Source organism: Lontra canadensis, unplaced genomic scaffold (genome assembly GCF_010015895.1).
Source record: "Lontra canadensis isolate GAN:19392208 unplaced genomic scaffold, GSC_riverotter_1.0 scaffold6, whole genome shotgun sequence".
NCBI lineage: Eukaryota > Metazoa > Chordata > Mammalia > Carnivora > Mustelidae > Lontra > Lontra canadensis.
In genome coordinates, this window is record NW_022631000.1 from 34,476,542 (window position 1) to 34,489,605 (window position 13,064).

At 40.1% G+C, this 13,064-nt stretch overlaps 1 protein-coding gene across 3 annotated transcripts in view; it reads left to right on the forward strand.

Annotated features, from left to right (window-relative positions):
* Positions 1 to 13,064, forward strand: part of KCNAB1 (potassium voltage-gated channel subfamily A member regulatory beta subunit 1) — a 402,643-nt gene that overhangs the window by 304,999 nt on the left and 84,580 nt on the right. The window lies entirely within an intron of this gene.

A 13,064-nucleotide genomic window follows, 5' to 3' on the forward strand; every position in this document is an offset into this window, starting at 1 on the left:
GTCATTGGACCAGAGTTGAGGAACACTGGCCTGGACAAGGAGCTTCAAACTCTATTTCTGAACAGTTGAGGAGGCAGTCCTGGGTCACTGTCCAAGTTGTTTGCTTATCAGGTGGCTGACTTTAACATGGAAGCTTTTAGAACCTGAGAAATTTCACTTCCCAGGCTGTGTGGAGGAGGCACAGCCAGAGAGCAGGACAGTGGTCATGTTTGGTGCCCAGTGCAAGAAGCAAGTGCCAGGTGCGGTGTTTGTTTTTCATTTAGCTTTGGTTCCTAATGAAAATTCAGAAGTTTGTGGCATTTTTATTGTTTCGTTTGCCATTCTCCATGGGTCACTTCAGAAAAATCCAAAGGGAATAATAAATTTTCCCAAGCTTTGTTAAGATGGATATACTGTTAGAACTGATACATTCTAATGTTGACCTTGAATTTCACTGTGGTCTCTGGAAACGTTATTCCTCTTCTTACGGAACTTCTGGTGCTTCAATTATTATCTCTTTGGATGATAAGAAGGAAAGCAATGATTAGTAATAAGCATTTGTTGTGTTTGTAGTGCTGTGCTAGACACTTGATAGAAGCTGTTGAAATCACAAGAGCATGGGCTGTGGACCCAGAGTGCCTGGGCTTACATCCTGGCCCAAATATTCCAGCAAATAAACCCAAATTACAGCATGGTCACATGTTTCAAGTGACATAATGTCTATAAAGTATGTAGTACAGTGCTTGGCACAACACGAGACTCCAAAAATCATTGGCTGTCTTTGTCATCATATTACTAAGTTCTCACGGCAACCCTGGAGCGGGCATCATCATTCATAGTAGAGAGGAACCAAGTCTCCAAGGTGAACCTATTTATCCATGGATACCCTCAGTCTCAGGTGTAACTGAGAGGAAATGAGAACACCTACCGTTTAGGATAGTTGAAAAATAAGAGAAAAAATTTCAGGACCTAAGAGGGAGTTGACCTGTAAAAGGAGTCTGTTCTTGATGTAGGAGGGACACTGATAAATCAGATGGATGGTTTCCTTTCCTTGCAGAGAGTTGGCAGGGATCTCCACCCAAACTTCAAGAGCCATAAGACACAGTAAGCATGAGATCTTTTGGTGGCACATTCTTCACCTTGATTGCATATTCTTCCGTAGTTAATAGACAGTTCTAGCCCCTCATAGTGAGTGGTCCCTAAGGTTCTAGATGAATCACAAAATGATCAAGGATGGAGAGTCATCAGGTAGATACTTTTGTGTCCCCAGGAGTTTCTTCTGGGAACAGTCTCGATATTTCCTGAAACCAGGGCCCCTGGTGCTAGCAGAAGGAGTAAAAAGAGAATATCAGTGCTTTAAGAGGACAAATGCAGGCATTATTCTACCATAAAGATTCCCAGATCCATGCCAGCCTCCCAGCCCCCTTCTGGATGTTCTTTCATATACATACCAGAGTAGTAATTAGTGGATACCCAGACAACTAACTCACAAAGGCCATAGATGGAGTCATGTAGACGAATTTGTTTCCAGGCAACGAATTAATAAAAAGAAGATCAGCAGACAATTAAAAAAAAAAAAAGCTTATTGAACATTACTTCTCTGCCGATCATTTCTTATCTGCTGTTCTTGAATTCATTCAGGCATTAAACACTTTATAAGCCCCGCCTCTGTACCAGGTTTCATACGGTCTCTTGAGAGACAGAGATTATCCTCTGTTTTTAAAAATGTTAGTAGTTCTGAAAATGTCTCCAGAAGACCAGTTTTCTGTGTTTGAGAATAATCCAAAATATTATTGACACAGAAATATTATTTTTATATTCTTTGATATCTCTGGCTATGTACATTTCTAGGTAACTTTTCATACAGTATCTTAGGAAGTTTCTTCCATTCCTGTAAAATTCAGACTATGGGGTTATACTGCCATCACCCCAAAGCCAAAGCCTGGCTGGGAACATCAGTGTCCAGACCAGGCTTCTCCCATATATTAATTACTTTTTCAGTATAGTATAAAATGTCATTTCAAAGGTGAATGTATGTAGAATCTATGTAGAATCTATGTAGAGTTTGGATTAAATAGTATCTCCTAAGATTACAAATAACATCAGTATGCTTTTGATTCAGTATTGCTTCATTTTCTCCTTTACCATGATACATTGCTATGCATAATTTGTGCAAAGGGAAGATCTCTATCACTTAGTTAGAAATAGTGCGTTAAAAAACTTCCATGCATAGTTCTATGGGAGACACAAAAATACCCCATCCACTTGATATAGCTAAGAATTTTCCATTAAGAAAAGGCTGTTACAAGTTGAAGGGAGAAAGAAAAGCTGAAATCATTAACAGTTGGTAACCATCAGGCATAGATGAAATAAGCTAATAGAACGAGGTCTATAGTCAATAGGTCTCTATCTACAGTCTATAGGTCAATTTGAGTGTAAATTGGGGTTGGGGACTTTTTAATCTTTAGATTTTTCTTAATTATCCCTTATATATTTCCTCAGTTTTAATTTCTATAAATATCAAAAAACTCTTAGTCAAAAAATATGTGGATCATTTTGCATTCCTATTTTCATTAGCAATATTTTAATACTGTAAGATCATTAAGCTCAGAATCCAACAGGGAACATTTGAAGTCTACCTTAAAATATTTTTCATTTTCTTTTATAGTGTATTACCCTCATCTTGTTTTCACTTTAAGTTTCTTTGCCTTACATGATAATGGAATTAAAATTTCTTTCCTAGTATATCCTGATAGTTCTATGAACATACCTAGTGGTTTTTATGTACAGATACACCAGAGTTATTAAAAACTTTTACTGTTTGGGGAGATAAGAACTCACTGAACCATCAAAAAAGCATATCCCTACACAAAGATAAAGATTTGATACGAGCTATTCAGAGGTAAAAGAAAACTATAAAGGAGGTCACAGCTTTCAGACTTCTTGACAGCAGTGTTTTTTTTTTTTTTAGAGAGTTTTCATTCATAGTAACTTCTATGGAATGGCAAAGATAAAAAAAAAAGATACACACACATACACACACACACACACAAATACACACACAGAGTGGTCACAAGTATATATACATATATTTATTTGAGTGTATACTATGTTCTGGAACCTGTGCTAGGAGTTCACAGAAAAAAAGGAAAAAAGAAAAAAGGACTTTCAATCTTAACAGCAGATCCCATTTTGAAGGAAGATATTGAAAATACTTTTGTTTCTTTAAAACAAAAACAAAACAGCAATTGCCATTTAGCCCTGGTGTCCCATTTTATTTCACCTACAGGGACTAATCTGTGCATCTCATAGGAGTTCTTCCAAAGAACAAAATGAATAAGGCATATGAATGATGCATGGTGCTTTTAAGTGCCCTGGAAACTTCACTGGAAGAAATCTTTTCAGCATGTAATTATCAATATGAAAAAATATGAGGGATGAGGAATTTTAATCAAGAAACATAATACAGAATGCTAACAAAATATAGACACTACCTCTTTGTCATGTTCAGGAAGTAGGGAATGCTGTAATTGATTGAAACCCTTGTTTGTGAGTGGATTTCTCAGTTAAGTACTAATGATTTTTTAAAAAAATGCTTCTGGTTATAAAAATTATATTTCAACAGTGAAAATAGGCACAAAATTAATCTTTCTCTGACTGATTGACTTTGCTTAGCATAACACCCTCTAGTTTCATCTGCATCATTGCAAATGGCAAGGTTTTTTTAATGGCTATGTAATATTCCATTGTATGTGTATGTGTGTGTGTGTGTGTGTGTGTGTGTGTGTGTGTACACCACATCTTCTTTATCCATTCATCTGTTGATGGACATCTGGGCTCTTTCCATAGTTTGGCTATTGTGGACATTGCTGCTATAAATACTTGGGTGCACATGTCCCTTTGGATCACTACATTTGTATCTTCGGGGTAAATACCTTGTAGTGCCATTGTTTAGTCATAGGGCAGCTCTATGTTTAACCTTTTGAGGAACCTCCATACTGTTTTCTTACTATGTATCACTAATTGTAACATCTAAATGTGGGGAGTGGGTTATTGTTTCCCAGTGGAAGATGGAGAGCAGTGAAATTTCATTCCTATGTTAGTTCACAACGCCCTGTTGAGTAATGTCAACCCCCACAGTTCAGCTTTATAACGCCAAGCTGTCTCTCCTAAACTTCATGTTCCCACCCTGCCTTCAGTACTTCCATCACTACGTCCTCGTCTTTAAACTTGTATTGATCCGATTCATGGGGAGACAAAACAACGTGGTTCCAGGCAGATTTGCCATGGAACAAATCTTAAAACCAAATGGAGGTGTGGTGCAAAAACAAGGAATACTGTTATGCTGAAAATTAAAAAAAAAAATTAAATTTAAAAAAATACAAAAAAAAACAAAAAAAGAAAATGGAGCTAGCAGTATCCCTTGACACCAAAATACGTAAAGCTTTCAATCAGAGAAAGAAGGAAAATGTCAAATATTTGTACATTCTCCAAAAGGATCATGAAGAACCTATTGTCATTCCCAGCCATTTAACCCTCAAAATGTCAAGGCTACACATAGGCATTAGAAGAAGGTCCAGGGTTCAGCTCTGCACAGGTTTTTCTGGGACGTCCAGCCTGCCCCGCCCCAACCTGACCTAATCTAAGACCACTCCCCTTTGCTTTTGCCTTGCCCACTGGTACACTGTGCCCCAGAATTCCTTCAATGGCAGGCACACCTCCTTATGGCGCTGCCCTTAGCCTTTGCTTCAGAGTTCATAAGAGTTGAAGAGCTTAAAGCCCAGGATGGTTCTGTGCGTGAGGTCTTACTGGAAAACAACTTAAAACCCGTCCTCAGGTTGAGTTGAGAGAATGTGGGGCATGGAGGTGGCTCAGAAGACTGGGGGCAAGTGTATGCCATTCTTCACAGATGAGACAATTTGGGGGCAGAAACCGGTATAACACTTAAGAAGGTTCAGTGGAAGAGGAATATGGCAGAGGGAAGAACATAGGAAGTTTCGCGAAAGCGGGGTGTTCTTACAAGCATTTAGAGCAAACACCACACACATCACTTGTCTGGAGCAGTGGTGGGGCTGGGGGGGAGGCGTCATTAACAGAAAACAACACAGGGCTGGGAGAGACCGGGGCCTTGGAGAGTCTGCAACTAACCAGCTATGGAAAGATACTTCTCTACTACTCCACTTCCTCATCTATAAAATGTGGGAACGCTTCAGATCTTCCAGACGTGCCCATAAATGAGAATACCGCTTGCACTTTACTCATCTGAAAGCCCACTTTCATTCCACATGGACTTCACCACGTCCTTAGCTACTTGCATAGCTGGTTCAAGCTCTTTTATTAAAGTGCAGGTGTGACATCCTCCTCTCCCCCTCCCCCAGAGCCGGGGTGGTATTACTGGTTCTTGCAAGAAGAGGTAATCAAAGTAAAAAAGAAAAGGCTAAGTTGTTATCATATTTGTTAACTCAGGCCAGATGCTCATTAGCAATACACTAGAAGCCAAAAATGAAAAACCAGACTGCAGCCTGGTTCCAAAAATAAGGGCCAGGCTCTGTGGAAAACATCAACAGATGCAAAACCAGAACAAGGAAGAACGTTCTGTCTGCGCCGTTGGAAAAAGACAGAACCTTGAGCTATATCCCAGGCACACAGGCACAGATCCGTATTTAGGTGATCAGTGGCGACCACCCAGGTTTAAAGATAAAGAGGAGATACAAAAATCTCAGCATGGGAAGAGTCTATGGTTTTCAACCCTGGCTGCAATTGGAATTATCTCAGCGTCTTTTAAAAGTTCCAATTCCAAGATCCTGTCCCCAGAGGTTCTGCTTTAATTGGTCTGGTGAGGGACCATTTAAAGCTACTATTCAAAGTCCCCCAGGCTGTGCACACTTGCAGCCAGAGCTCAAGACCTCTCATCCAAGGTCATGAGAGAGGGAAACAACCGACATGCTGCCCATGTTCTGGGTTAGACACCCCTTCTTCCTAGGACTCGAATGTCCGTAGTTTGAACACGTTTACTGATTTAATAAATGATTATTAGGTACCTACTGTGTGTAGCTTCCACTTCAGGGGCTAGGATGAAAAATTAAATTAAACTTGGCCTTGCCCTTGGGACAGTTGATGCGGAAGTCAAAGGAGAAAATAAATTACCTAGCCACAAAGAAATGTGGTTAGTACAAGAATAGTGGTTTGTTCAAATTAGTAGGATGAGAGTGAATGGGGTGACTTCTCCTTCCATCAAAGTCTGAACACAGAATCATGAAATCATAGAGATGAAGGAAGCTTGAGGTTCTGAATTTTGTGTGTAAGGAAACTAGAAATCAAGAGGTTGGAACAGGACCTAAAACCCTAAAATACTCATTCTGACTCACCAGAGGAAGTGTTATGGAACTGTGTTCCACAGCGCTGAATTCCAAGGCTGGTTGTTAAGGAATAAGTAGGATTTATTGGGCACAAGGACATGGGAAAGGGTTCCATTCCCAGAATGCTCAGCGTGAAGTTCAGACAGGAAAGTACACGCAGGGCAAGGACCTGGACTGATAACAGGTGGTGGCCAACAGCTTGGTGCCCCTCCCCCAAGTGAGCACTGGTCCTGGACTTACATGCTTTCCTGCTTTCTCATGCAGTTTGGGGGGGGATGGTCCTACCTTCAGCTCCACTTCTCTCTAGGAATAATTCTATTCTAGTGGGAATAAATACATTAGTTTTGCCCCATGAGTTGTCTAAGTTTAATGAGATCTGTTGAACCATAAACTTTTCAGTGATATACCAGATTAATAACTGTACACACCTCTAGATTAAATAGCCTTTGACATTGGGTCAGCCCTGACTACCTAGAGTTGACATATGTTCTACTTGCAAAACAAGAATTGTTCAATCCATAATGAAATGTGTTGAATCGGTTCTCCATTCTCCTCTTCCTCTGACCTTGGTGTTGTCCCTCAAGTTTCACCTTCTCTCATATCCCACATCCTTTTAATCAGCAAACCCTGTTGGTTCTCCTTCAAAAGCTATCTAAAATTCAAGTACTTCTCACCATCCTCACTACTACTATCTCAGACCAAACCATTGTCCTGCATCATCTGGGTTATCCCATCAGCCTCCTAATTGGGGCTCATGTATCAGACTAGTTGCAGGAGTGTGTCCTCCATACCACAGATGTTCCATTTCGAAGAGCGTGTGGCTGTGTCCCTTCTCTATTCAAAATTCCTTATTGGCCTGTCCAGGGTCCTTCGTATGACTGACGGGACCCCCTGTGATTTGTTCTCTATGACTCCTTGGACCTCACTTTTTCTTCTCTGACCACACGGTCCTCCTTAATGACCTTGAGCATGCAAGCAAGCCCCTGCTCCCCACAGTTCACCCTGAAATTGGAATGCTCTTCCTCCAGATGGCTGCATGGTGAGCTCTTCTACTTGTTTTGGGTCTTTCCTCAAAAGCCACTTTCTTTGTGAACTTTATTTGGCCACCCTATCTAAAATCTCAACACTCACGCCCTGAAATTTCATATACCCTACCCCTGCCTTCTAAAAATGACTCTCTTTAACACTCATCAGTAAGCGTTATGTATTTTATATTTTATTGACTTACAAAATATTAACATTCACAAATAAGTACTATATTTTTAATTTTTCTGATTATTTTGTCTTTCTTCCTAAACTGGCTCCAGAAATAATTTTTCATTTTGTTCACTGGTATATCCTGATAATTTAAGCCTGGCACATGGTACACTCAATAAATGCTAATTGAATGAAAAAGTACAGAAAAATTACCTGTGGCATTATGAATATTACAATTGCATTTACACAGTCCTTTTTTGATAGCTATTTTAAAAAATCCAAACCATAAGAAGTTCAAATTGAACTATAGAAAAGGAAGTCACCAAATCTATAACCTTAAAATGATTCAAACCTCAATTGAGGGACATTCTACAGTGTGCCTGACTGTTACTTTTCAGAAGTGTCAAGGTCAGGAAAGACAAGGGAAAACTCAGGAACAGTCATAGAGCAGAGGAGCCCAAGGAGATGTGATGACTAAAGGCAAAATTTAGATCCTGCATTGGATGCTGGGACAGAAAAAGACACTGGAATTCAGAAAGGGTCTGCAATGTAGTTACCAGTACTGTACTGATGTTAATATCCTGCTTTTATTTTTGTTTGTTTTAAATATCCTGATTTTGATAACTGTGCTAGGATGATATAAATGTTCAAGGGCCAAGGAGGTAGCCTACGTGAACAGACATTACTGCATCGAAACGTCTAAATAGCTCTTCAGAAATCAGAGAGGGAGACAAACCATGAGAGACTCTGGACTCTGGGAAATAAATGGAGGGCTGTGGAAGGGGAGGGCAGTGAGGGGATGGGGTAACCAGGTGATGGGCATTAAGGAGGGCACGTGATGTGATGAGCACTGGGTTTTAGACGCAACTGATGAATCATTGAACGCTGCACCAAAAACTAATGATGTACTCTATGTTGGCTAATTGGATTTAATAATAAATAAATATCTCTTCATACTCAAGCAAGGAGGTTGTTTAAATGATAAACATGTTTCCTGAGTGAATGACAAGAAGCAATTACCCTATAAACCACCAACAAGGGAACTAATTGGCTGAGATGGGTGTGTGTGTGTGTGTGTACACACACACATACACATGCATGCATGTGCAAAACAGTTTTCTTTTTTTTTTTCTGGTTCAATCATTTTTCTGTGCCATGGTAGCTATATGCACTGGATACAAACAGATTTCCAAAGCATATGTTCCCTGGTATACAAAGGAGTTTTATCTGAAGACACAATAACAATTCAAAGTTCTCTTTCTACTCTGCTTTTAAAAGGCTGGAAATAACAAGTGTCAGTTTAGTGAAATTATCTTCTAAGTAATATCCCACTAATTTGAGATTTCACAGTAAAATAATCATACGCCGTTGTAGGTCTCAAGAAGGCATGTTCTCTCTCATTAGAGGCAGAAAAATGAGGAAACATGTCATAGAGGATTTTTAAGAATCCTATTAACTAACAAACCAACCTTATATCTTCTGGAGGGGAGCAGTAAAGAGTAAAATCATTCAAGCGGAGTTCTCCTGTCTGGAAGGCTGCTGCTCAATCTCTCCCCAGCAGAAGGGTACGTGCCCTGTTTGTAAGTGGGAGCTCTTCTTTTGGGGGCAGCAGGTGAACTCTGCCTATGCTGTTCTACCCTCTCCTCATTGGAGGCCTGGGGGCCAGAGAGATGGACTTTCCCTTGTCCTTCTCCAGGAGGGGGTTTGGGTAGGTGGGTCCCTGGAGACAAGGAGAAACACATCAATCACCTGGGGCCTCAAAGAGCTGTTGACGAGCATTATTCATGTTTCTATAAGTCAAAATAAACATGTTTGTTTGGTGGGAAACTATCCCAGTATTATTTAGATTAGTAGTCAAGAAGGCAATTCAATCCAATTTAACCAAAACGTATTGATTATCCAGTAAGGACTTACTTCTATTCTAGGGCTGTGGACCTAGGATGAATGGAATAAAATCTTAACCTTCAGACAGCTTACACCCTAGTAAAAGATATAAAAGTTTATCAGCAAATAACTATAAGATAAATGAGTAGGAAATGTCGAAAGGACCAGGGAGGTAGCAGACCTAAACAATGTTATAAGAATGACAAACTATGTCAAAAGGTATGTAACTTAATATATACATTTATATATTTATATAATTTATATATAATACCCATATTCCACCTGTATTAAAAATTTTTAGCTAAATGGAAAAGAAAAACAATTATTCCTGTTTTTTTCATAACTCATTACTGCTTCGATTTGAAATCTGAAGCCTGACATGTGTTTCTTCTGAACCAGTCAGAATCTGTAGATTCTGATCTATAGAGTCAATCATGCTCTGTATTTTTTCACTGTGATATACAGAATATAGCGTTAAATGCTTCAACTCAGGGGTGGGAGGTGGTTTTCTCAGATTTATTTTGGAATAAAGCTTCTCCTAAGCAAAGGCTCTCCCAATGTGGATCACATCTTTGTAAATGGTCCTGCCCACTGAGGGGATTCCTCCAAGGTGTGTGTGTAATCCCAGCTTTCAACATTATCACATGCAGCCTTCAATACCATTTTGTACTACTGTCCAATAACTTTAAATCATAGCCATTCACTTGTACCAACAAAAATTATCTGGGGTGTCTGGGTGGCTCAGTTAGTTAAGCATCTGACTCTTGATCTCAGCTCAGGTCTTGATCTCAGGTTCGTGAATTCAAGCCCCACATTGGTCTCCCTGCATTTGGCTCCATTACTTAAATTAAAAAGCAGGGTAAAAATAAGCTAATAGAGGTAAGCTAAATAATGTTAATTTCTTTTCATAAAGTTTGAAATCCAGTATTCAATGGTCCAGCTTCGGAGAACGAATTTCAAGCTATTTTAAAATTATTTTTAATTATTTTCATTTCGGGAAACTGATTTCAGCATAAGAAAGGGGATCACATTATTCCTAAACAAGTGAATTTCCCAAAGATTCTGATTTTGTCAGGACTGAGAGAAGCCAATGAGACATTTGTACAAACACTTGCAAATGCACCCATAGAAAAGTAGAAGATGTAAATGAATTGTAGTATCAGTAAGAAGCTTGCAACTTTGAGCCAATCTTTGCTGTTAAGTGGAGATAAGACCATATCCTCTGATGACAGGAACTGTTAAAAAGAAACCTCTTCAGTATCACAGCCTAAGTAAGCCAGGAAATTTATCAACCAAACACTGACCTGATTTTTCTCCAAGATACAGAAGAATAGTTAATTCATGGTACTAATTACTTGTCCCATTTCAGCTTTTTAGCCCAAAGCGATTCCTAATGAGTGATGAAATTAACGGACTTAGGCACAGTGCCCCTACAAAATACTACCACTCTGGGTCTGTTGTTTGACAAAGCCAACATCAACCCTGCCCTCTGTGAGAGACTAGTCCCGGTAACACTTATAATTTGGAACAGTGAGTTCTACATCCAATGCTCTGCGAACTTTCTCATCACAAAGTAAACCATTTCCTGATATTTTGCCTTTCAGGGTCACCTTGTCTAAAAGTTCGTTGACCCCTCCAGAATTCTCCCCACATCACAGATAAATATAGCTAATGGTCTGCTATAATTTCATCCACATTCTCATTGGCTGCAACAGAAGGTGCCACCAATAATTTAACTGATCCTGAAAGTTCTCAACCGTATTTTTAACATGCTGAGCTACAATGTTTCTGGTTACGCTAATGTTTGCAAATGCGTATTTATGCTCCAGACACATAATTTCTGCTGCATTCAAAAGAGATTCTTATAAAAAGCATTGTCTGTAAAAAGGTTTTGATGCCCAGGCAGTTTTCTTCTTTAATAGAGAACTACATTTCGCAGGAGATCACTTGTTTTATTCTCATTCAAAAACAAACACTACTGGTTTTTCAGTCTGTTAAGTTTTTCAACATCTATCTTCATATACCAGTGCTGGCTGGTTTTTTTATGGTGCCTTAAGTCGTCATTTTTCTAGGCACAAGTTCTTTCTTGGGACAGTCTTCCGTTCAACCCCCCAAACTCTCCAAAAGTGCTCTCTTATCTCTCTTTCTCTCTCTCTCTCTTTTTAATAATCATCTCTCTTTCTTAGGAGATGCATAAGCTTACCTTTTCCTTAACTTTACAGTAAGAAAAACAGCAGTAACTAATAACTGCTATTTGATTTCAGTGTCGGAGCAAAAGGAAGGTACGTGGGCTTTTACGAACTAGGGAGCGCATAACCCTTACCCAGAAGGCACTGCCCCTCTGATTCAGGGCAGGTCTGCCTTGTGGAGGACACCAGTCTTCTGTTGTTAAAGAAGATGGAAATGAGACACTTGAAGGAAAAATTTCCTAATTATTTAAATAATTGTACCTTATTCAAAATTTATTAAAATGCCAGGAGGGTCAGCACTGTTCTAGCCAGGCAACACAGGTCTTCAAGCGTGGGCTGCCCATCTGTAATCTCTGGGGATGTTGAGTAGAACAGTAAAATAATTTGTATCCTACTTTTGTTATAGTCCCTAAAAACTAAGAAGAGAAAAGGTACAATTCCACCACGCTGTTTCTAGGGACTATGGAATCCAAATGCCATAATTAATTTGGAAATAGTCTAATGAGGCAGTGAGATGCTGTGAAACGGATATCCTTCTTGAAGCCGGGCCTGTTTGGGGAATCCTGGGTATTTCCCTTATTAAAGGCTTGTTGACATCAGATTCCTCATCTGGAAGGAGGGATAGTATGGTTGGCTTGGAAGTTTGCTAAGACGATCAGAAATAAAAGTACACGGGTTTCTCAGCATGCTGTCAGCGTTTGTAAGCTGTTCATAAATGCTAACTTTGACTGTTATGAAATGCAACACATGCAACTCCACACATTTCTTAGTATGCGCCACAAGTATCGATGGTTCCCTGGCTCTCCATCCTTCCCGTCCCTTCAGCGCCCCCACCCCCGCTTCTCTGCATCGTGTCTTCTCACTCTGCTCCATGGCCCACCACAGCTTGTCAGCCCACACTGATGGCCCCCACCCTCTTACCTCCCTTGGACTCCTATCTGTACCTGGACTGCCCGTTCCTTCCTTCATCATTCCATTATCTCCTTTGCAACTCAAGCAAAGTGTCACCTCTCCCAAGAAGTTTTTCTGGAGGGCCACCACCCTCTGGTCTAGGTAGAGCACTCCCTCCCTTACTGACTTGGGTTTGCCTCAGTCTGGCTTTGTAATGTTGGAAACTGTGAGCTCCTGGGAGAGAAGAACTAGGTCAGTCACCTCACTGTCCCTGGCACCTGGGTGTAATGCCTTTGCCAGGCATGTCATTCAGGCCAAAAACAAAAACAAAAACAAACAAACAAACAACAACAACAACAACAACGGATCAAGGAGGGAATGAATGATTGCAATGACTATAAACTGGCCTGGCCAGAGCCAGTGCCTGCTTCCCTCTTGTTTTACAAATACAAATCTTTGGCTGCTGGTTGTGCCTCTCTCCCCCTGCCCTCCCAATCCCCACTCCAGCCCTTGCCTCCACCTCCAAACCAATGGAGATTTCCATTCTGAAGTAGCAGGCTGGAAC